Genomic DNA, 25,593 nt, shown 5'->3' on the forward strand with positions numbered 1-25,593 from the left:
CTGTCTCGGAGGATAGAGGAAACAAAACACTAAGGTGAGGTACAACTATATATGGGGAAGATGGGTGATCTGGTGCATAAGGCCGCAGGTCCTGAAGTCTGCCTACTGGAGCCCAGACTCCAGCCTACTGTTTGTTTACTGAGTTTCTTGACCTCTCTGATTCCTAATTTCCTCGGGTGGACAGACATGAGGTATTAATACTGCCAACCTCAGAATATTGATTTGAGAATTAAATGTGATGATTTGCATCCTAGCTCATGTGTGACAGAGGTTTCCTATTATTAATACAAAACTTGCCAACCTAGAGGAGACACATACAGTGAGTAGGGGTCGGGGGTGGGACAGGGCCAGTGCCAGGGGTGGTAAAAACGGAGGGGAGATAGTTGAGGTACAGGCTGCATCTCACAGCACCTTGCACCTGCACAAAGGCAACCTGCGCTCCTCTGGCAGGGCAGCTGCACCAACACAGAACAAAATGAGAGATGTGGAGGCTCCTCAGAAAGCAAAGAACAGCTGTGCCTTTCTCCTCCGTTCAGCTTATTTTTGTTCCCTGTGAAGGCCACTCTAACTACTTAGATTAAAAACAACATCCTTCTACCCACCGCCAAAAAAAAAAAAAAACAAAAAACCCTAAAACAAAAAACAAGACAACCTCTCTCCAGTGAACCAAGAGATTTAAGTAGCAGCTCCACTGACAGAATATCTGGCTGCCTGGCTCCTGTGAGCTGGCGCCTCTCCATCCCCTCCCAGCCCCATCCTAGTTTTGGCTTCCCTAGTCAGACTTCTCTGCATAGCAGCAGAGGGTGTGCTTAGCAGCTCTGCCCAATGGCTGAAGGGACCTGCAGAGCTCCCGCGGAGGAGGCCGGGCTATGATTCAGAGACTTCAGAGCACTTTTGGAGGGTATTGCTTCCCAGCTGCCAGTAACAGCATTAGACTTTGCATTTTATTAGTGATGGTCACTCTGCAGTCACTTTTCTGATTAATAAGTTGTCTTGCCTAATCTAACCCTCTCCCCAACTACCCCGTATCTTTCCCTTTTCTCTCCCTCTCATTCCTCTTATTTAACCTTGTGAATAACTACAGATTCCAGTGTCTTCGGATATTCCTCTTTCTCTAAAATAGTAGACACATGAAACTTAACTGTGAATCCCTTTGGGAAGGTTCCACTTAATAACAGACAAATCTACTCAAAGAAAGCCCCTTAGCTCCAAGCACAAAGCCTGTTAGGGGGAAATAGAGGGTCCTTAGCTGGCCTATACATATCAGAAATTTTATTCAGCCTTCAGGTTCCCAGACTCAGGGGCCCCTCAGTGGGATCATATTTCATATCAGACTATCTTTCCAGCGGTTGGAACCTGAATCTTCAGGGACACATCTGGTGACTCCCATATTGTCTTATGATAAGTTCAGGTTATTTTTTGTACATGAGTATTGTACTTTTGCAAAATGGTGGTTTGCAACACACACAGAGCTGTTGTTGACTGTGACTAAGATATTTATAACATATAGCACAGGGAGTAGAGGAGAGTATTAGACCTCAACAACAGTGTCCCAGAGATCGCTGTGATGAAAGTGAATGAGTGTAGAGAGAGAAGTTAGCAGGCTCTGAGCCCCTTGCCCAAATTCAGCATGAAATATTCTGCTTTATGGAGTTCACATCTTTGGTTTGGGACTGGATATCCTGTTTGCCTGTTTAAATCCATTCTCCAACCTTCTCATTTTGCTTTTTGTCCCCAAGAGGCTAACTTCTAGGGACTGCACACATTTCACCTCCTTATCCTCTAACTTTCCATTGGGTTCAGCCAGGTGGAGAATCAGCAGGAGACAGGAGACTGGAGGGCAGAAGGAGAAAGAAGCAGGGGAATTTGTTCTCCAGACTCCTTGCCTTCTAGGTTGTGGTTTAACAATGACTACATTCCTTCACCAAAGTCCACATCTTCTGTCTGGTGGCCCTCTCCCATAGCTTCAGTTCTGATAATTACTCTGCCCTCTCTCTTGTCCTTTCCAGCCTAGGAGTGGCAATGCCATTCCTAGCCATTCCAATGCCATTTATCTTCCCTTGCTGATTTCTCAGACCTTGTGAATAATCCCTTCATTCACTTTTTGAGTTTTCCGTCTGTGTTTGAATTTGCCACAGTAGGACTGTGACTGATTCAGTCTTCTATTGTAAGATTGTGTTTTGGTAAAAGATTTTACTGCTAAATGAAATTTGAAAAACCATGACATGGAACCAATCAGAAGCAATGTGAGAACAAATATCACATTCTTTTTGAGTGTAAATTACCCAAGATAGCTGAATAATGTCTTTGAAAAACCATTAAATTACATAATATTTACCACATATTTTAAAATTATAGAAGTCCTTAATAGATAAGGAAGGCATTTAATTCTATACTAAAATTAGTAACTAAAAGGATTCTGGAATCAGACAGGCTTGTGTCCTGACCCAGGTGGTTACCAGCTGTTTGATCTTGAGTAAGTTATTTAACCTCCCTAAGCCTCAGTTTTCTCATCTAGAAGATGAAGTTGTAATGTTCCCTACCTAATGGAATTGTTGCAAAAATTAAACGAGATAATGTACATAGAGTACTTGACACAGAACTTCATGTAAAAATAAACTTTAATTTTTACAATAACAATATGCAGAAGAATATTTTGAACCAGCAAAAGTCAGCAGTTTGAAGATAATAGTATTTTGAAAATCTAAAGGTCTAGGTAGGCAAGTGCTTAAAGGCCAGACTTGGTTCTACCTGCCACTTGCAAGTGTTTAAATCAGTTTCCCTGTCCAAAAACCAACATGTATCTGGACCATCAAAGAGTCACTGATGACAACAGCAAATTCAGCCAGTCATATACAAAGTAGAGAAAGTGGAAGTTACCTGTGGAAGTTACTGGTATTGGAGATCCTCCTTCGAACCTTGGTTCAAATGTTATGCTCTCAATGACACCCATACCTGACGTACTTACAACTGCAACTCACCCGCAGTTTCCAGAGCTCCCAATCTCCCATGTTCTGCTCTGTTTTTTTCTTTACTCCATTGCACCCACCATACATACCATACAATTTGTTTACTTATTTATTACAATTCCTATTTATTGTCTGTCTCCTCTGGACCTTTTTGTCATGTACATAGATCAGTGATTTTCAACAAGTGTGCAAGACCTTAGGTGTATCATGAAAATTTTTAAAGATCATTAATTAAATTATTTTCAAAAGAATTTCAAAGCACGGTATAAATCTATTCTTTTGTTTACTTTTTTTTGATCAACATAATTTAAATGTGCCACAAAAGATAGGTTCAAGTGTGCTGTGAGATAAAAAAGGTTGAAAAACACTGACATAAATGTTTCCCAACTCAGTACTAGATAAATATTCGTTGAATGTTGTTGACTCATCTTTGCATTACATTGTATGTGACATTTGGCTACCTAGGATGCCAAATAATAACCACTGGGTGATTATTTAATTGCGTTTAATTAACGTTTACATCAGTTTAACATGTCAGTTGTCATTTATGTCTGGTCTCCACACTCAAATTGTGCCTGCTTAATGGTGTGACACAAAGTGAGCACTCAGTATAGGGATTACTACCCCTCTGTATGTAACTGTGTGTTCGATATTGCTTTTTTTTTTTAAATTAGTTTTTGTGTACATATATCTGGGTGGGTGGGTATACTTCAAGGCTCATCTGTATTTGAGACTTGTGTTAAAAGCCCTCACCCATTTATTTGTAGCTTATTAGAGAGAAGAAATTAATTGCTTCTTTAGTATTCCCTATTCACTTTGAATGTTCCCCCTCATTTCCTTCTTCCCCCAAGAGTGGCACATTTGGTTTTCTAAGTTTAACTATTTAGTTTATTTTCCATATTGAATGTTTGAAAGCACAAAAGCAAGCAAAAACCAACAAAACTTTTCTTAGTCAACTTGGGTCCTTTTTGTACCATTTTTATTCCTATTAGAAAGCCTCTTGATATCTGTCCACATTGTCTTCTAAAGGTAATAAAGAACACCTTCCTTGCTTTCCTCTAATCAAAGGTAGGATTAGAAATTAATTTGATGGTCCATAGCATTAACTTCAAAGGTATAGTCCAACAAACTGGAATTACGTTCAAAAACAAAATATTTGTGTTAGAGAATATACTATGTATGTAATATTGAGTGGTAAGCATTTTGGAAAGAAAACCCAGACGTTTTCTGGATTAATGGAAGGAGAGCCTTTATAGGACACTGTAATATTACAGTTCACTATAATATGAACTGTTAAAGTTCTCATCTGCTCTGCATGGCTATACCCTGTTTTATGAAGATTCATGGAGGTAAGGTATTCTAATAATATAGGTTCTATGTTATGGCCAACGGAGTTCTCTTATGTTAGTAGTTGATAGGAATGGTGTTTCTCAGAGTGTGGATCCCCAACTAGCAACATCAGCAAATTCTTGATCCTTGCTCCATACCTACTGCATCAGAAACTCTGAAGCAATGGCTATTTTAATAAGTCCTCTAGGTGATTTTAATGCACCCCAAAGTTTGGAAACAACCAGACTGCAGAACTGTGTTGAAGATTCTAATCCAGTTCAGTGGAGGAAAAAAATGCAGTAATCCATTAACGATGTCTACTGTGAACACCGAGGTGGAGGTGACAGCAAGTGTTCCATGTATTTGTGATCTCCCTTCTACAATGCAATAAATGAGCTAAACAGGATAGTAGTTACCCAAAAGTTCTAAACAACTAAAAGAACAATTGGTCAAAGTAAATAACAAACGTGGATGAAATGGTGCCAGAGGACTGACTAATGGAGAGCCACGTTTCTTCTTGTTCATGAACAGTGCTTTGGAGGAGAATATACTGTTTAAACAGTTTTACATTCAATCCATATTTTTAAATTCTCCATTTAAAAAATAATTATTTCTAGCATTTAGATTTTATAAGCATATACTATCTAATTCAACAGAAAAGGAAGTAATTATTTTCTAAATGAAGAATTTAAAAATATAGACTGAAAATAAAACTGCTTAAAATAGTAACACAATGTTTCAAGTAAAGTTTTTCTCTATTACTGAATGGTCTTTGCATTTTGCATATTCACATTTTCTTTCTTTTCTTAAAATTTATTTTTATTGTAGTTTATTATTTATTCATTTATTTTTGAAACAGAGCTTTACTTTGTTGCCCTTGGTAGAGTACTGTGGTGTCATAACTTACAGCAACCTCAAACTTTTGGACTCAAGTGATCTTCTTGTCTCAGCTTCCTGAGTAGCTAGTATAGGCAACTGCCATAACTCCCAGCTATTTTTAGAGATGGGGGGTCTCATTCTTGCTCAGGCTGGTCTCCAATGCCTGAGCTCAGGCAATCCACTTGCCTTGGTCTTCTAGAGTGCTGAGATTACAGGAGTGAGCCACCACACCCAGCCTCTTTTTTTTTTTTTTTCAATGTAAGGCTCTGCACAATATCAACTGACAAGCAACAGAATATAGATCTCAAATACAAAAGTAAAAATAAACACACTTTTATTTTTCCAAGCTGAGGAAAAGAAAAATTAAGGGATTTATTTGCTTATAGACTTCTAATTTAAAAGTTGGGGCCCAGGTATAGGGGCTCACACCTGTAATCCTAGTACTCTGGGAGGCTGAGGAGGGTGAATTACTTGAGCTCAGGAGTTCAAGACAAACCCAAGCAAGAGTGAAATCTTGTACATACTAAAAATAGAAAAAAAACTAGCCGGGCATTGTGGCAGGTGCCTGCAGTCCCAGGTACTTGGGAAGCTGAGGCGAGAGGATTGCTCGAGCCCAGGAGTTTGAGGTTGCTGTGAGCTACAATGCCATGGCACTCTACTTAGGGTGACAGAGTGAGACTCTGTCTTAAAAAAAAAAAAGTTGGGAAGTTTTCCTAGTCTGTTGATTACGCCTTGAAGCCTGGGGGTAAATAGTGGTTGCAACAAACATCTGCCCCTGAGCCCCTGAGAGACTGGAAATCAAGGAGTATATTGCCCTAATTCTTCAAAACCATAGAGAAAGAGAAAGAGAAATTGAGAGAGACAGAGAGAAAGAATAAATAAATATAAATATAAACATGGCAATTAGAATATGTATTTTTCTGATCCACAAAAGAATTGAAAGATCATCATTGACAGGTAAGATTTTAAATATATTTGAATGGGAATAATGGACAACTTTTCAATAACATTTGCATATTTTCCTAGCCTATATAAATTGTCAGTGAAGTTTTACTCATCTGGTGTTATTGCATAATCACCTGCTCAACCTTGGAAGTGAAATGAAGCTCTTAGGACTGAAAATTTGTTTACATATAACTCTGTGGGGACTCATCCCTACATTGGTACATGCTGTAGGTTGGCATTTTTATGCAAACTAGCCAATTATCTATATTTTTCTTTGTTTCTCCTACAGCAGAATGGTGAAAACAATTTCCTGCGAGTATAAGGCTAAGAAGAAATGTAATGCTAGCGAGGGGAAAAAAAGATTCACAGATACTGTTGAACAAAACGTACAATTCCAGTCCTACCAGGATGACCAAGCACATTTTTATATGTAAGAAGTATAATGCAGTTTGTCTCTTTAAAAAAACCCTTTATGGATATAAGAGAGGAAGAACCACACAAAAGCAAGAGAAGTTGTTTTTCTCACCCTTCTCTTGACAGATGTTCTGTTGCTGCTTCTGCAAAGTGAACACAGAGAGGTAGCCAATTAACTTCGAGTAACCAAATATTTAAAACAATTGAATACACAAAAACTTTTCCGAGGCCTTCATTTGTAGGCAAGGTAACCACAGAGAATCAATAAATAAATTGACCACACACTTGTAAGAAGAATGTCTTTGTCATGGGGCTGTATTGCTCATTGACGGTGCACCTCACTGGCTTCCTGTCCCTGGTTCCCCTAACCCTGGTGGCTCTTCTTTCCCCAAACCAGGCTCTGCTTCCTTCCAGGGTTCTCAACCTTCCTAATGCCTCGACCCTTTAATACAGTTCCTCGTGTTGTGGTGACCCCCCACCATAAAATTATTTTTTGTTGCTACTTTATAACTGTAATTTTGATACTGTTATGAATCATAATGTAAATATCTGATATGTAGGATGTATTTTCATTGTTACAAGGGGTTGCCACCCACAGGTTGAGAACTGCTGTTCCCAAGTCTTGGAATAAGCCTTAGCCACTTGTTGACTTGAGATCAAATAAGATTTTTTGCTGGCCTCTCTCCAACCCTGTAGTCCTATCTGTACTTGGTTGAGTTCGTTTGCTATCTCCTAAATACACCATTGAGCATCCTGCTAATTCTCCAGATCTCATGGTCTTCTCTGAAGCTTATGTATTAGTTTGCAGGTTGGCTACAACACAGTTCCACCAAGTAGAAAGCTTGAACAATAGAAAGTTATTTTCTCCCAGATCTGGAAGTTAGATTTTTAAGATTAAGGTTTTGCCTGGATTGTTTCTTTCCGAGAGCTGTGAGAGAATCTGTTTCACACTTCTGTCCCAGATTCTGGTGGCTTGTTCACAATCTTCAGTATTCTTCGACTTGTAGAGGAGTCACTTTGATCTCTGCCTTCATGGTGCTGTCCCTGAGTCTCTGTCTGCACATACAATATTCTTTTGTAGCCGGGTGTTGTGGTGGGCTCCTGTAGTCCCAGCTACTTGGGAGGCTAAAGCAAGAGAATTGCTTAAGCCCAGGAGTTGGAGGCTGCTGTGAGCTGTGACATCACGGCACTCTACCCAGGGTGACATAGTGAGACTCTGCCTAAAAAAAAAAAAAAAAAAATTCTTTCTGTAAGAACACCAGTCAAATTGGATTAGGGAGGGGCCGTTCTACTTCATCATGACCTCATCTTAAATAATTATGTCTGCAGGGACACAATTCTAAATAAGGTCACGTATGAGACATCGGAGGTTAGGACTTCAACTCAAATTTGGGGGTATACAGGCTGGTCATGTGGCATATACCTGTAATCCTAGCACTATGACAGGCTGAATCTAGAGGATTTCTTGAGCCCAGGATTTCGAGAACATCCTGGACAATAAATACTGAGACCCCATCTCTATAAAAGAAAAAAATTTTTTTTACTTACCTAGGCATGGTAGTACATGCCTGTGGATCCAGGTGCTTGGGAAGCTGAAGCAGGAGGATCACCTGAACCCAGGAGTTTGAGACTGTAGTTATCTATGATGACATCATTGCACTTTATCCCAAGCAATGGAGTGAGGACCTGTCTTGAAAAAAAAAATACAATTGACAGGTACATAATTCAACCCGTGACAGCTTACTTACTCTTATCCTAATTTCCAAATGCCATCTTACTTGATTTCTGCCAATGGCATATACACATATTACCTTTGATCGTCTATTCTACTAATTTTTTATAGACAGATTTGATTTGAATCTCATCTGACTGTACTCATGATTTTTCTGCCACTTTTTAGTACACTAACGTCCTATGTCTATACCCACTCTGATATTTATCTCTTATTATGCAGATAGAATTAACATTGCTAATCAATTGACTTTAAAATAGGAAGATTATCCTCGGTTATCAAGGCAGGCTGAATGTAATCACAGTCTTTAGTAGTGAAAGAAAAGGTTGAGCACAGTGGCTCACACCTGTAATCCCAGCACTTGGGAGGCTGAGGCAGGTGGATTGCCTGAGCTCACAAGTTCGAGACCAGCCTGAGCAAGAGTAAGACCCTGTCTCAAAAAAAACAGCTGGGCATTGTGGTGGGTGCCTGTAGTCCCAGGTTCTTGGGAGGCTAAGGCAAAAGCATCACTTAAGCACAAGAGTTTGGGGTTGCTATGAGCTGTGATGCCATGGCACTCTACCAAGGGCATCAAAGTGAGACTCTGTCTCAAAAAAAAAAAAAAAAAAGTGAAAGAAGAAGATTAAAGAAGACAGTGGAATATATATGAGAATGGAAACGGGGTCAAAGAGATGCTATGTTGCTGGCTCTGAAGATGGAGGAAGAAGGCTGTGAACCAAGGAATGTAGGTGTCTTTATAGCTGGAAAAGGCAAGCAGACTAGTTATCTCCTATAGCCTCCAGAAAGCAACACAGTCTTACTGACACCTTGATTTCGGCCCAATAAGACTTATGTTGGACCTCTGGACTATTGAACTATAGTAAAATTGAACTATTTAAGCAGAAAACCAATACATCTTAGAATAAAAAGTTCCTGGACATGCTTTCATGTGTAGACTCCAACCTTTGGCCCACCCAGGAAGTTCTTCCTGTTCTCCTACTCCTAGGCTTACTCCAATTAACTCAACCTGCCACCACTTTAAACTTTAGAATGCAATAGATAAAGCGTGGTATAAGAGAGTTTGCACAGCCATTGGAACCAGATTTGACTACAAATTCTGGTTCTGCCACTTTCTAGCTGTGTGACTTTAAATAAATTACTTAATCTTTCTGAGCTTCAGTTACCCTTCCCTTATCTACAAAATGAACATAATAAGATGTATTTCTTACTGTGAGGCTTAATGATAATATCTATAAATGTACCTAATACTATGCATTGTACATGTTAGGTATTCAATAAGTATTAAGTATTAAGGCATTTAAATTCTTAAGTTTATCATTTCATTTTTCCAACACATTTTATTTTTAAGCAAGGTTCCTTTTGCATTCAAAATAAAAACCAGCAATGGGATCTTGGAAGGAAGAATCAGTGAGGTATTGTGCCTTATAGTACTTATGGTTTAATAGATATATATTCAGGAATAAGGAAACACAATATTTTCAAAAACATGTCTATTGATTTTTTGGGGGGAGGAGATACACCCTGAAACAGAAGAGGCTAGCCCTTAGTAGACTGAGTTAACTGTGAAATCTTTGTTGTCCTGCAGTAGACAGAGGATGGAAAGGTATTTACTCTGGTAAATAATAATATAAGTACCTTAAAAACAACTTGGGAGATCACATGTGCATATATTCCTTACATCCCATGGCCTAAATCTGCTTCATCATGTAATCATGAACTTGAAAGCCACAGAAGTATTTTAGGAATAATAAAACACCTAAAAATCACTTAGAACAAAAGAGCAGTTTATTCAAAAAATATTTTTAAAAATTTCTTCTATTTAAAAAAGAAACAAAGGGGGGGAAGAATGAAAAGGTAACACTAAAACATTGTAGTAAAATTTAATAGAGTGAAGTGGAAATTTCCTTTTAGAGAGTTAAAAAAATTTCTTCAAGAAATAAGAAGTAGCAACAATTATTGAGGTTCTTACTATACCCAGAAAACTGAGGGCAAAGCACCTAACACAGTACCTTCTGAGTTTAACTGTACTGATGAAAACTTCCTAATATTGTAAAACCATGGTATTTAGCAATCATTGTACCTGGATCAGACAGTGCAGTTTATCAAATATTGGTCAACAAAATAACTAGGATAAACTCACCTCGAAATATGTTTTGCAATTCAAAATGTATTTCTAATTCTAAGAACCAAAGAACAAAAGTGAAAGATAATTATTAAGAAACATAAATAGTTATTATTAATCAGTTCCTGAGGCTGCAAATTTCTTAAATCCCAAATTTAAAAAATGGAAATATATGAAGTTACCCTTACGATCACCTTTTACAGGACTGGCAAACAAGTGATATCACAGCTTAGAGGGACAGATGGAATCCAAAGGATAATTCCAGTTGCAGAGAGAAAAAGTAGTAGCTAAAGGCGAAGTCAGAACTGCAGTTGTAAGGTAGAGGCTCTCCAGAGGGTGGGGGACGTTCCGGGACAGGATAGAGCTGCAGCACCTGGAAGAAATGCGGGAGCCGGATGCCAGGTTCAGACAGGTTGAAGGTCAGAGCGTGGCATGAGGATCCATGTGGTACACTGGGAAGCAAGTGGGAGGTAGGGCATAAGGAGGTGCTGGCAATACAGCCAGGACAATATGACATCACTCAGAATCACTGAACAGGAGCAGAGCAGGGGACACACCGTGGAGGTGCAGAATCCAGCAGGGACTTACTTTTAGCAATGAGCTTGTGGGCATGGCCTAATTTCCATAGTATCTAATGCCCACTGTTGTCAATTTGTAAAATGGACAGGCCCGACCAGGTGGACAACAGTGTGAGTCTTGGCAGGCAGTATCCTTGTGATTTGATGTTATAAAAACAGAATGTCCTTAGGTAGTAGGTCCCAGGATACAGTCTGGGATTCTGCCAAACAAATAACTCAAGAAATAGGATGACAAGGCCTTTGCAGAGTGAGGCAATCAGTGCCTTTTGCTTCCTGTCCAATGAAGATGTCCTTTACTTCTTCAGCCAGTGACAAATATTAAACACTCATCCCAAACCAATACATATGCTGATTCATGATAGGGAAGAGAAACTTGTTTTAATTTTGGCAATTCTGTAATTTTTAAAAGTCTGTGAAATGAGAAAAATGAGATATTAGATGCTAAGAGTCAACTGGAAACTTCCTGATTCATCTCAGTTATCAACTTATGTAATGATTTCTGGCAAATGGCCTTGGACAAGGAGTCCAAGTCCCAAACTACATTTACAATTATAAATTAAATACATTGGTGATGTCTTGATCTTGGGGTTGGAAATATTCTAACCTCATCCAAAGATTGATAAATGGGTAGTTATAGGAGCGATTGTGATAGCTCACCTAGATGAACAAGTATGTATACCTAATTATAGTACAGAAGCATCTCTGAAACATTGCAGGTTGGTGCTACATTTAACCACGTCTAATCAGAAGCCATATTATTTTAATCCTGCCTCCTAAATATCTCCCAAATCAATCTTCAGTTTTTCCCAGGCCTTTTGGTGATATTACCCTAGCTCAAGGTCTATCACCTGTATTATTGATAAAGATTCTTAATTGGCTTCCAGTTTTGCTTTCTCTTATTTTTTTATCCAATTTCTTTTGCATATTACAGTGAATATTACTTTTCTAAACATCTAATCTAATCGTTTTATCTCCCTGGTTAAAGTCTTTAATGAAGCTATACTTTTCTTGGTACAAGCTAACATTCCATAAAATGGTCTATGAAGATATTTATGATGTTCTTGTCGTTTGTTTTGCCAATTTGAATGCCATATTCTGGCCCCACTGTTCACGTTTCAACCTCCAAATGTCATGCTCTGTCCCTATGGGTCTCCCACTTCATGTTCTCTCTGCCTGTAACCTTCTTCATTATCTTCTTCCTATTGCTCTCCTCCTTTAATTTTCACGGCTCATTTCTATTCACCCCTCAGGGTTGGGCAGGTAACACTTGTGCTCAGCAGTATCCATCTTTCCCTCCTTGGCACACGGCTAGCCTACATTTCCTACTCTCCCTCACAGTTAAGTCTAATCATGTGACTAAATAAAATGACAGTAGAAGTGATATGACTGCCACTTTTAGGCCTGGCCCATAAAAAAATACCTGCCACAAACAAATCACAGTTTTCTCTACCTATCTTCACCCACCATCTGACTAAAATGAACTTGGATGACTTTGAGAAGGATAGAGCCCTAAGAGGAAGGTGCCTGGAACTTTCATTTTCATTTGACTATAACATGAGCAAAAAATGAATCATGAGTGTATTGAACGGTGGGACAATTTGGGGTTTGTTTGTTTGTTTTAGCACTGACATTGCTTTTCTCGAACAAAAAAACTTAGCTTAGTTATAATTTTCTTTGACAAACCTTCTTTGGTTGAAAATATGTGTCTTCTCCACTCTACTATAAGCTCAATAGGGGCAGAGACCATTATCTTATTCACTATTTTATCTTCAGTTCTTATTATAGTGTCTGTATACAATGTGTGAACACCCAAAAATATCGGTTGAATGTTAAATGAATGAGTTTTATATCGAAGCTTAGAAAACTCTTATTTGAGCTTTCAGAGATTAAATATATAGAATTAAATTTGGAAAACCACATTGAATTCCTTTATTGGACAGAGTGAAATCTATAAAAACTGAGAAAGTTTTACATTTAATCAAGTAAACAACTTAAAAAAACCAAATCAGCATTTTGGGACAAGAAAGTTAGTGCATGGTAAGGTTTACAACCACACTTTGATACACTAGCTCATTTACCCCCGATTTTACTTATAGAGAAAAGATGATAAGGGTATCTGTCATCTGGAGTGTCAAGAAGCTCTTGAAAAAGCTGCAGTAGGCTCTAATTTTTATTATCAACCTAGACAATTCAAACCTGTTCAAAGTGTCAGCTGACATGTTCAGTAAGGGTTGGCATACTTCGCTGCCACAACAAGATAATAGTTGTCTGCTTGTGAGAAAAATATCGCAATAGAAAGAAACTTGTCATCTCTATAGCATTAATATGAAGTAATTTGTAGTTTCTTAAAAAACTGGTCAATAAACCTTTGGCTAAGATTTTTTGTGTGTGAGGCATTCACTCGTGTCTCTCTTAATTAGGGTGTGCTGGACTTAAGAGTGGCCCATAGAAATCATCCTGGAAACAGCAGAAAGAATTAATCTTTGGAAATATGAGAAAGAGAGAGAGAGAGAAAATGAGTGGGAGAGAGAGATAAAGAAAGAGATAGATGGTATACTAGAATATTCTCTATGTAAATAGAGAGAAGCCTAAGGTTTTCATATTTTATGTGTCTCCTTCAAGTAGAAGTTTTCCAAGTTTTAGCTGATTTTCACTAAAATTAAGCATGCCATGGATAGGAGAGAGCAAGAATAAAGTGGCATTTATCATTTACTATGCGTTTGTGTTTCTTTTATTTATAAAAAAATATTAGATTTCTATTGTACCTGTTTGCTAAAGAAATGCAGAAAACATGATTTCAGATTGGATATTTAAGGCAAACACTTTTAGGTGTCTGCTCTAAACATATTCCTGTTTCTTCCTTGCTACAGAAGCCTGCCTTTGTTTATGTCTAGCTGCATAAAGCATGACTGATAAGCCAATTATGATAGCTTTCCTTTCCTATTTTGCAGCTTGGGGTAGCCACATGATCCAGTTCTGTCCATTGAGATCTGAGGTAAAATCTGCTGATGGAATTTGTGGGAAGTTTTTTGGATATATGCTGCTGGCCTTATCTCCCCTCCCTCCCGCCCCCTCCCATTCTTCCTACTTTGAATGACGGAATCCAGAGCTTCAGAGGTCTTTTTGCTACCAGGAGGCTATAAGTGTGAGGACAAAATCCAGCACATTTTGGCTGATAGAGCTGAAAAACAGAAAGAGCTGAGGTTCCCAGCATTGTCGAGCAGATTAATTTGTATAGCAAAGGTAAACATTTATCTCCAGACTACCTGTAATATAAGAAAAATATACCCTTATTTGTTAAGCCCCCATTAGTCAGATTTTCAGACACACTCAAAAACTCAACCAATACAGAGTCATTGGAAAATAATTGTCTAGAAAGGTTTGATAAAATCATGGCTATATATCCCTATCAACTTATTAGGGAGATTAGAAATATTTGATTAATTCTTAATTTTAGAAGGGTTGAAATCTTAGAACCCACTTTTCAAATATCACTCTTTATAACAGGCTGGGCTGGCTGAACCATTGAACTGACCCAGGACTTCTGAGGAAAGAACAAATGTTTAGAATCAGAAAATCTGGGTTTGAGGTCAATGTTCTGACCTTTTTTTTTTTTTTGAGACAAAGATTCATTCTTCCCCATGCTAGAGTACTGCGTTAGCCTAGCTCACAGCAACCTCAAACTCCTGGGTTCAAGCAATCTTCCTGCCTCCGCCTCCCCAGTAGCTGAGACGATAGGTGCCCAACATGATGTCCAGGTAATGTTTCTATTTTTAGTAGAGACTGTGTATCAATATTGCTCAGGCTGGTCTCCAGCTCCTGAGCTCAAGTGATCCTCCCACTTCAGCTTTCCAGAGTGCTAGTGCTAGGATTGTAGACATGGGCCACCACACCTGGCCAATGCTCAGACTCTCAATAGCTCATTGACTTTGGGGGAAAAAAAAATCACTCTGATCCTCAGTTTTCTCAGCTGTACAATGAATATAATAATACTTTTTATCTGTTTCTTCCAGGGTTGTTGTGAGGCTGAGGTAGTTAAATAGTGTGTGTGAAGTCTTTTTGTATGCTGTTAAATGTTACATGAATATTCATTGTGGTGATGATGGTGATTGAGAGGTCAAAGACCAAAAATAAAAGATTATTCTGAAACATGAAATGAAAGGAAATGGAGTCCAGATTCTGTATGGGCAACATTGGCCTTTATTTCCACTAGAGTGCAGGTGAGCTGAGCTCGAGAAGGAAGTCAGCACATGGATTAAGGTGGATGGAAATTTAAAGGGTGGGAAGGGTAGGGGTTGGCACATTCCTTCTTGCCTGGTGGGACATTGTTTGGGGCGGGGGTCTGTTCTATTTGGACCAGTCCCTGCATTTGATCTATCAGTGATGATAGATCTAGTGTGGAGCTTGGCATTAAATTACTAATTCCTCTTGATTACTTGCTTCAAGAAATCATAGCTTTTTTCTGATCCCTGGGTGGGTTTAGGGAGCAAACAGAAATCTAGGGCCCAATTATTGGATTCAGAGCTATATTATCAGCTAACACATTTCTGATAACCCCTCAATGTTCCTGCCATCCTAAGGATTGCTCTTCAGCTCACGGACTGTCATTTTCTGTCAGAGGCTGAGAGATTTTTAGTGTAGAAAAAAAAGTCGAAAAGCCTTTTCCTTCTTGGCCTTGAAAAGAAAATATGTTAAATAACTGTTTGGCAGAAAAAACAGCCAGCCGTTCACAGGTCTGACAGTGACCTAACATTTATTTTTTTAAATATACTTATTATGAAGTAGTTCAGATACATAAAAATTTATAACAATTTATAAAGAACATTCACATATCTACCCACCTTAAGAAATACAACACCAACAATATAATTAAAGCCTTTTAGTACGCCTCCTAGGTTGCATCCAAGATAAGCAGTATCTTAAATTTTGGTTTTTGTCATATAATGCATTTCTCTGTATTTTTGCCACTAACAATTTTCAGTTCCTTGTAAGAGCAGATCTTTCCAGACTTATCACAGTTCTGTATCTCAATATTCCTTCTTCGTCTCCTTTTTTAAAGGTTATAGCACTGCTTTTTAAAATTGTAAGTTTCTCACTATCATACATGTTTCTAAAATCTCAAGAACTCAGTTTTATGAAATTATATATGTAAAAAATAATGAACCTATGTTTATTATCTTTATACACTGCAGAATGTCTCCCCTCTCCTGGAACCTCTTCTCCCTTCTTCATTTGCATTGGCATGTGGACTTCGTGTTCCCACCAAATGAATCAGTTGAGAGAGAACGGATGTCAATGTCTTCTGAGAAAAAAATGCCATACTGTTTTATGAAGTCACACAAAGCATTAGTTTGAGCCAACACTGAAAATATTGGGAGAGATCATTTAAAAGTTTGGATTTCTAGTTTCTTTAGAAAAATGGAAAACATTGATAACACACTGCCCACATTCCTAGGTGGTCATAATCCACTTGAACCAAGCAGCAGCTGCCTCTTTCAGATGGGGTATTCTCCATCTCATCATATTCCTATCACTCCTTTATTCTAAGATTGAGACCAATGTTGATGCCACGTATCATCATACTTACTGCTGATGTTTCTTATTGTACAGAAAAAGTTTTTTCTCTACCCATATCAATACTACTAAAAGTAGAAAAACAAACAGTTAGTCAAAAGAGCCAAACCCACCCTGAAGCCACCCTTAAATAAGCAAAGAGCCTAGAGAACAAGTGTGCTCGTTTCATGACCACAACTTCTCAGAGTGCTATCTCTAAGGGCCTCTTCCATAGTAATTTACTCTGGTTATCAGTCACCAGACCCAAACCTCTACCCTCTTCCCTTCCCTAAATTCACATGTAGTTTTAACCTAGACTTAAGACAATGAATGTGGAGATAAGAGAAATATAAGGGATAAATGTTAAAAGACACCTAGTATGAGCTGTATCTTGCAATTTAGGAGGGAGGCCTGGAAATCAATATAGTAGATAGGATTATTTAGAATCATTTGCAAAACAATTTCACAGAGGAGATTCACATTAAATATGGCTTATAAATAAAGTGTTGCTGGTGAAATTAAGGTGCCTGCTGTCTCATCTCATCAAATTTAAGCCAATCTAACATGTGATGTTGAAGGATAAACTCTAACCTCTGAAATTATATTAAGAGGTAAGACTGTAACGACCAAAGCACTTGGTAAACTAATAGGGGATATTCCAAATGAAGAACAAGAAGTTAATAGAAAAAAATTGTTAGTCTTAAGCTAGTAGCATGCAGGTATAAAAGGCACTGTGTTTCTGGTGTGGCAGACGGTCATAAGAATTCTATCCACTAGTAGGATGTTCTCTGGACAGAACAAGAATAAATCGTCTGGCCTTTACATAAATCATTTGAATACCTTCTCTCTGACTTCATGCTTAACAAGAATCTTTTAATTATTATTTTGGGAAAAGTATGTCTTAGGTAACAGACATGAAGACATAGACTCTCTAATGTATGGACATCTGATTTACAAACAACTAGTAACTTTGGAGTGTTTTCTTCGTTTTATTCACAACCTTCCCATAGTTGATACTGCTATTTGTTCTATTGTAGGTCACATGAGAAGTAGGGTAGTTATAAATAGGCCAGACACAGTGGCTCAGGCCTCTAATCTTAGCACTCTGGGAAGCTAAGATAGGTGTTCGAGACCAGCCTGAGCAAGAGTGAGACTCCATCTCTGCTAAAAATAGAAAAAACTAGCCAAGTGTGGTAGTACACACCTATATCCTAGGAGAACTCAGGAGGCTGAGGCAAGAAGATTGCTTGAGTCCAAAAGTTTCAGGATGCTGTGAGCTAGGATGATGCCATGGCACTCCACCCAGAGAGACTCAGTCTCAAAAAAAAAAAAAAAAAGGGGGGGAAAGCTGATTAAACAGGATAAATATATTCTTGACATGTTTACATAGAATCCTGAATGTCTTTTCCTATAGAAATAATAATATAAGATTACTACTAAGCTAAATTTAAGAGACATAAATTACAATACTGAGATTTATTCATTCTCTATTATTGTATCAGGTACTGTAATAGGTTTTGAGATACAGAATGATTAAAACAGATGAGGTTCCTGCCATCATGAAACTTGCAGTCTAATGAGCAAGACATTAATTAATTAGGACTCTGTTGAGTCTTATAAATGAAGAGTACTAAAAAAACGAAAAGAATGTTATAAGGGAATCTAACCTCCTGTGACCTAGGGTAATCTTCATTACCTAGATCTTAATCTTAGGGTAGATTAAGAAAGGCTAACTTTGAGCCTGAAAAATGTATAGGAGTTAGCCACTTAAATAAGTAAAGAATTAGTATCCCAGTTAAAGGGGCCAGTATCTGTAAAGAACCTTGTGTGAAAAGGACCTTGGGATTTTAGAAGAAATAAAATGAAAAATGATTTTGGAGGTCAGTGTGTCTATAGCATTTTAGCAAAAGCTAAGGCTAAACTAGCAAGTGAATGCCAAACCAAGCAGGACAGTAGGCCATGTCTCAGATTTCAGACTTCACTCTAGTATCAGTGGAAAGCCATTGGAGTATTTTAATCAGAATGACATGATTAAATTTAGGTTCTGATCCAGTCTCTAGTAATATTACATAGATGCAACTGTTCCCCCAAACTAGCCTGTAGCAAATGCCTCAGTCCACTATAATGCAACCAAACAATAACATATTTCTGCTTTCATTCTTGGAGTGAATCCTTGAAACATAAGATCATTCATCTCACATTGCCTCCTAGAAAAATTCACTAATGCCTTGGCTTAAGGAATAATCACAGTTACTGATTTTTTCTTTATTTCATGCTTTAAAATCTAAATAATTTATTAATTTTTCTACTAGCCTGTTGGGAGTTTGACAGGAATTAAGAATCTATGTCAACTCTCAAGCCACTAGAAATTCACTTAGGGACTGAAGTGGCAATTTATTAACTAACTGGTGTGGTAGCCCATTTTCTTATCTTTGTACTGTATCTGTTTCTGCATTTGGGCCATTATGCAAAGTGGCAGTTACTCATGGCCTGAAAGAGTAAATGCAGCATCCAGATTGTTGAATTTGTGTCCACGAGAGACTGTACTGGGAAAATCTGGTTTATTATAAAATGCTTTATATTATAAGCATATCCAGTGACTCTTTGGCATTAGTCTCCTTTTAAAAAGTTAAATAAATAAAAGTAACTAAATATAACTCAAACCCATCCCAGACTTGTGCTATTGTCTTGTTTGTCACATATGCAGAGCACTATTTGACTATCCAGAAAGCTCAGCCTGCAGAAGCAATGTGTGTGGGGGTGGGGTGGACAGAATGAGATTTTGGCCCTCCATTACAAACTGCTGTCTTTTCAAATGAGGCACACATGCTGGTCCATCTGTCTTCAAGGACTGTGAGAGTAGTCAGCAAAACTTTTTATTCTGTGTTCAAAGCTGCATTGCCAAATATTAATAACTCATTTTATTTATAACTCATTCTCTAAAGTAGGAAAAACAGGTGGTACTCATGAAGAACTCAATAGTAGCCAAATTTCAAAGGTCAGATGTTGCAAGAGTGGAATGACAGGAAGCATTTTATGTTCATAGTTTTACTGTAAAAATGTTTGCTTGTCGCTCCTTTCCTCAACCATAATACTAGAACTTCAGGCTACCCAGGACCATCCTCTAGAGCCTTACCCTCAACCCCCAGCAAAATCATTATTCGCTGGGAAGTTCTCCAGGCTGCAGACATTTAAAATTGTCCTCATAGTCCATCTTTTCCTTCTTATATGGTCTTGCTCCCATAAATTATGGCCATCTAATCTCACAAATTGGTCTATGAATTGTTTCAGTGATGACTGTTTGGTGTAAACCCCACCTGAAGATAAAGACTGCAGGAAACAATAGCTATAATGTTGAAAGACTTTAGCAATGTGGTGTGTCAGAAGGTAAGATAATTGTGGGCAGGCAGTATTTTTCTCTTGTCAGTCTCTCATGCTATTATCATGACACCAGCAAAAAAGTTCCGAGGAATTAACAGTAGAACAGATGCCCAGAGGCAGCTTAATAAAGTTCAGATTTTCAAAAGAGAAAGAGGATGCATTTTGGTTGTCTAGTACCTCCTTTCCTTCTTTTCATAACAACACGAATTTTTCTGTTGGGGAATTACCCCATTGCAATGGGATATTAGGGATGTGTTGTTGATGTCCCCTAGCCAAGGGGTAGGCAGATGACTCAACATAGCCAATCAATTTCCACCCCCCCCATCAACATAAAAATGACTGAATCTGAAGTCGTGAAGAGGCCATCCATTTATTCTTGCTACAAAGACACCCACGACTGCCCAGGTTCTCGATCTTTCTGAATCTGGTTATTTAATCTTCCCTTTTTAGCCCTTCCAAATAAGTTCTTTTTTATTGCTACATTAGCTAGAGTCGATTTCTCTTGTTTGCAAAGAACCCTAATTGACATAAATATTAATTCTAGACTAGTGAATGTGATATGCATCCTGGAAGATTCAAATTTTTCCAATTCCCCCACTACTTATATGGTAGGACTGCTCTTCCTAGTCTGTTTTTAAGTTAGATGATTTTCAGGCAATTTTCTGTAGCCAACCAAGTGTGATTTGGGGTGATATGTAGCATTTCTAGATGGATACTTTAAAAACTAGTGTCCAATTTGCCACTATGCTGGTGATTGGGGAATCTTGCATCTAGCTAAAGCCTCTATTAGCATGGGTATCTGGGGAACTGTGATGGACAGAGCTTCTCTGCTCCCCTATATTAGACTTGTATTATGAAGCAGATACATGTAAACTTTTGTTACATAAAGTTACTGAGATTTGGCTGGCTTAGAGGTTTGGGGGACTGTTATACTGACTAATGTAAGAATAAGTTTAGAGGATGTAGAAAAATGAGTAGTTATTTCTGGTTAGCAGCATGGAATCCTAAAGGACAAGACATGTTGGTTATTTTACTCTCTCACTTTTTAAAATCAGCTATTAGACCAGAAATATAAGGGAAATGAAAAAGAGAGATTTCTCTGATCCCATTAAGAGGAAAGAACAATTATCTAAATCAATTTAGATAATTTTAATTTAATAATAAATATAAATAAACTATAATTTTAATTTTAATAATAAATATAAATAAAACTATCAACCAAGATTGTGTTAGCAATATGAATGCTAATAAAGCTATAAAACCAGTATCATTGAAATTCATACCATCAGTTTTGCGTGACAACATATATTGTTTAGATAAAATAAAATTACTGTTTAGCAATGTGTACATGGCTCTGACTTCCATGGGTTTGGTCTCCCAATTCTATCTCATGCCATGTGATAATTCAGGTCATCTATGTCTTTTCTTTATTTGAAACACTGTAAATATCATTTCTAGATGTTTAATGATGTGATTTAAGTATTAAGACTTTTATAGATGTTAATGATGTGATTTTTTTTTTTTTTTTTTGCAGTTTTTGACCAGGGCTGGGTTTGAACCTGCCACCTCTGGCATATGGGGCCAGCGCCCTACTCCTTAGAGCCACAGGCACCACTTTTTTTTTTTTTTTGAGACAGAGCCTCAAGCTGTCGCCCTGGGTAGAGTGCTGTGTCATTACAGCTCAGAGCAACCTCCAGCTCCTGGGCTTAAGCGATTCTCTTGCCTCAGCCTCCCAAGTAGCTGGGACTATAGGCGCCTGCCACAACACCCAGCTATTTTTTGGTTGTAGCTGTCATTGTTGTTTGTCAGGCCCGGGCTGGATTTGAACCCGCCAGCTCAGGTGTATGTGGCTGGTGCCTTAGCCTCTTGAGCCATGATTTAAGCATTAAGACATCCTCTGTTATTTTTTAACTAAGAACAATTAAAGTAGTATTACTTGGGACTAATATGAGGATAAATGCAGACTCAGGAACAGAATAGTGTGACAATCCAGTTATAATGGAGTCATCCATTTTATTGAATATGTTTTTCAATAGTTAATATATGAATGGATTCATCCATATATTGAATATGTTTGTATTATTTTAAAATTACTATTAGTAAAATAAAATGACAACATTAGAATAAATCTCATATGGACCTTGACAATCTCTGAGAATATATCTGTGGACTACCAAAAGCTGCAAATAATAGTCTAAAAAACATTGCCCTTGATATGAAATATTATAATTTCAGCAAAACGTGTCACATTTCACAATACTGGACATCCTTATGGATAGATAACGACATTATTAAACCATAGCACTAATTAGTGAGATATTTATTAAACTAAAGGAAGATGTCTAAATGGCATAGCTCAGATCTCTATCCTGGACACATTTTATTCTATAACATTATCTAAATCACAAATAAAAGTGTAGAATCTGTTGAACAAATATAACAATGATAATCTGGGGATGAAAACAAGCATGTTGCATAAAAAAGAAGTATGCAAAAAAATAAAAAAACCTCTAAAATCCTTCTCCTTTCCAAGATTTAATTCTTAAGTTATCAGATGTCTATTCCACCCACCATCCCTCCTTTTTGTAGTCATGTACTGACCCCCCAGAAGATCGCTCCCCCTCATTTCTGTCACTTTCTCCAATAATACATCTGTCTTAATTCTTCATGATTTCTTTATACACATAGATAATCCTTCCAATTGGTTGAATGTTCAGTTTCTTCCACCTTTAGCCACTCTATAGGTCACATCTTAAACTCTGTGATTGTCAATAACTTAAATTCTGGCATAATCTCATGTTTTCCATTCTGACTACCACTGCCTCTAATCTTTCCAGTTCATTTCTTCTAGCATCTCTTTTCTTATAATCCTTTGAAACCATCAGGACCAATAAAACATTTATCCTCCTAGTAATTATCTAATCACTCATGTCTTCGGTTCCTTTGTTATTTAGCTTGGATTTTGTGATCAGTCATTATACTAACTGCCATGCCTATAACCTTAGCTTCTTTCTACTCTCCATTCTCTCACTATATATTGTTCTCACTTGTCTTCAATTACGGTTCAATCCAATTTTATGCCTAACATATGTCTGTACTTGTTTCGTTGATGACTAGAGAAAAACACACAACCATGCTGACTGATCTCTCTTTATATTCATGATTGTTAACCTTAAGTTGACCCTTAATGCTGCCTGGCAATTACACATACTCCCACTATGTTAGACCTAGATAATTATTTGATAATTATTTAATTCCTCCCCTTTCTCTGTAAATCTTCAACACTTCTTCCATCATCTTCACTTTTAGCATATGACTTGGCTTCCTCTTTTTCTGAGAAAATAGAAGCAATACCTAAAGAACCTCCAACAGCCATACCACCTTTTCTTGGCTGGGGCTGGGTTTGAACCCACCACCTCCGGCATATGGGGCCGGTGCCCTACCCCTTTGAGCCACAGGTGCCACCCCATGCCACCTTTTCTAATCTCTAATCTCTAATACATTTGTGACCATCTACTCTGCCTTATCTTTTACTATGAATAAATTCTATGTACTTCTAGGTAAGATCAGTCCTTTAACTTGTGTTGTAGGTCTTTTCCCTTCTTCCCCACTGAAGGATGTTCTCAACTATTCTCTCTACATCTCATGAATCATTGATTTCCTCCCCACCTCCTTTTTGTTCGAGGGGAAAGATAAATGTTATTTATTTTTTAAATCCATATCACTAGAAAAATATATCACAGCCTGGAAAAAGAAAACCGATAAGCTATATTATCATTTCAAGTATAGGTTGATAGACAAACGAGGTCATTATCAAAACCACAGGTGCGAGGGCAGGAACAATGCTTGTTGAGAAGACTCCAGGCAAAAGTGGCATTTGGTAATGGGGCACTAACCCTTCTTCCCTTTTAGGAAGTCACAGCTCCTAGCACAGTTTGCTTACTTTTCCCTTGAACTTCCTGTTAGCAGGGGATTTTCTCAATAGGGTCTTGTGAATTCAGGGGCCTAAGTAAGCAAACTCTCTTCTTTCAGGCAGCCAACGGGTTTCTTTTTTACTGTTGGTTTCTCCACACCTGTATTTACCACAATCAAAACCCTATTTTTTTTCAAGGAGAAAGTGTTACTGCAACACTGTCATATCACTCTGCTGCAGACAGCCTCAGAAAGTTCTGCTTCCCCAAATCACTGTGATGTTGATCACATTATATTTTTGCATGGTATCTGCCTGAAAGATGCAATTGGTAACAATTTTAAGAACTACACATCCACACCTTGATGGCCAGAAAAGGATATCTCAAGAAAACTTTTCAAAGTTCCTATCCAAACGACCCTCTCCCAGCTCCACATCTTAAATCAACTTTGTGCCCTTGTGTAAATATAATAAAACCAAGCAAAACAAAAACCCAGAAACATTTTTCTAAATTAGTGACCTCATGAATTTTGTTGTACAGATTGTGGAAAATGGTGTGGTGACACTTCTGGTAAACAGGAGTTTGGCAATAAACAGAATTGCTTCCGCTTAAACTTTACCAGATCATAGGCAGGTTAGAGGAAACTGCCAGCCTGCTGGTATCTATGCACTAAGAATTTGGTACCTTTGTGGGCATTGGCGTGATATAGAGGAGATTCTTATTGCCGGGACAAGCACTTGCCACCTACAATATAGACTCTAAAACACTGTCCTGTACTATCTCTGACAAAAATTTTAGCTCCAATTTTTTCCATTTCACTTTTCAGGTTTGAAACAAAGAAACCAATGTCCAGAGGCAAGAGACATAGGCCTTAAACTCATTACCATCGTTAATTTCTTCATTCATAGACTTTGCTTAAAAGACTAAAATTCCCTTTCCTTTTTAAAAATAGACTCTTGCCCTCATCCCCAATGGCCACTGGCAAAGATTTTTATTTCCCAATGGATGTGAGAGACTCCTTCATCTTCTTGGTTATAGTTGGAATGAGGTGCATGTGGTCATCAACACACTTAGTCACACAACTGTCCAGCTGCTGCTTCACCTGAAGCTCCTTACTCCCTGCATCTATTGAATCTTTGGCTTTGTCATTGCAATGCATGGTGTATAGGGCCAGGCTGTCCTGGAACTTCTCCAACTCAAGGGTCACCAGAGCCTGAGCTTGAACCAGAGGCGCATGGCAATGCTCGATGCACTGGTGAACCTGCTGCATGGACACCTGGCTGTCCTCACAGCAGTTGGCATGCACCGGAACATGAGGCCCTGCATCTTCTGGATGTTCTCTCTTTCCAGACTCTTCACCATAGAGTCCACAGCCTCCCGAACCCGCACTTGCTGCACCTCTGCCATGACGACTTATTTACCCCCTTTAATGAATTTTCCCAACAGTTAACATCTTGTTTTTCAATCAATCATCAATCACTTTTCTCTTGATCTCACTTCCCTGCCAGCTTACATGCCATTTCTCTTCTTTCTTTTACAACAAAACCCTGAGAAAAAGGTACTTATACGCGTATTCTCCAATTCCTCTCTTCCTTTCTTTCTCTAATGGACTTTTCATAAGCTTTTGCCCTGGCCACCCCACCACACCATCTCCTGTTAGTGTCATCCATGACCTCAAGTCCTCATCTCATTAGACTTTCAGTAGCATTCGACACAGTTGAGCACTTCATGTGAAGTGACTCCATGAAGGAGGAAGGAGGAAGATGACTTCCATGTCATC

At 38.2% G+C, this 25,593-nt stretch overlaps 1 pseudogene; it reads right to left on the reverse strand.

Annotated features, from left to right (window-relative positions):
• Nucleotides 1-24,613: 24,613 nt before the first annotated feature.
• Nucleotides 24,614-25,220, reverse strand: LOC128568004 (protein FAM136A-like; annotated as a pseudogene).
• Nucleotides 25,221-25,593: the final 373 nt, after the last annotated feature.

The sequence above is a fragment of the Nycticebus coucang genome, chromosome 16 (genome assembly GCF_027406575.1).
Source record: "Nycticebus coucang isolate mNycCou1 chromosome 16, mNycCou1.pri, whole genome shotgun sequence".
Lineage (NCBI taxonomy): Eukaryota > Metazoa > Chordata > Mammalia > Primates > Lorisidae > Nycticebus > Nycticebus coucang.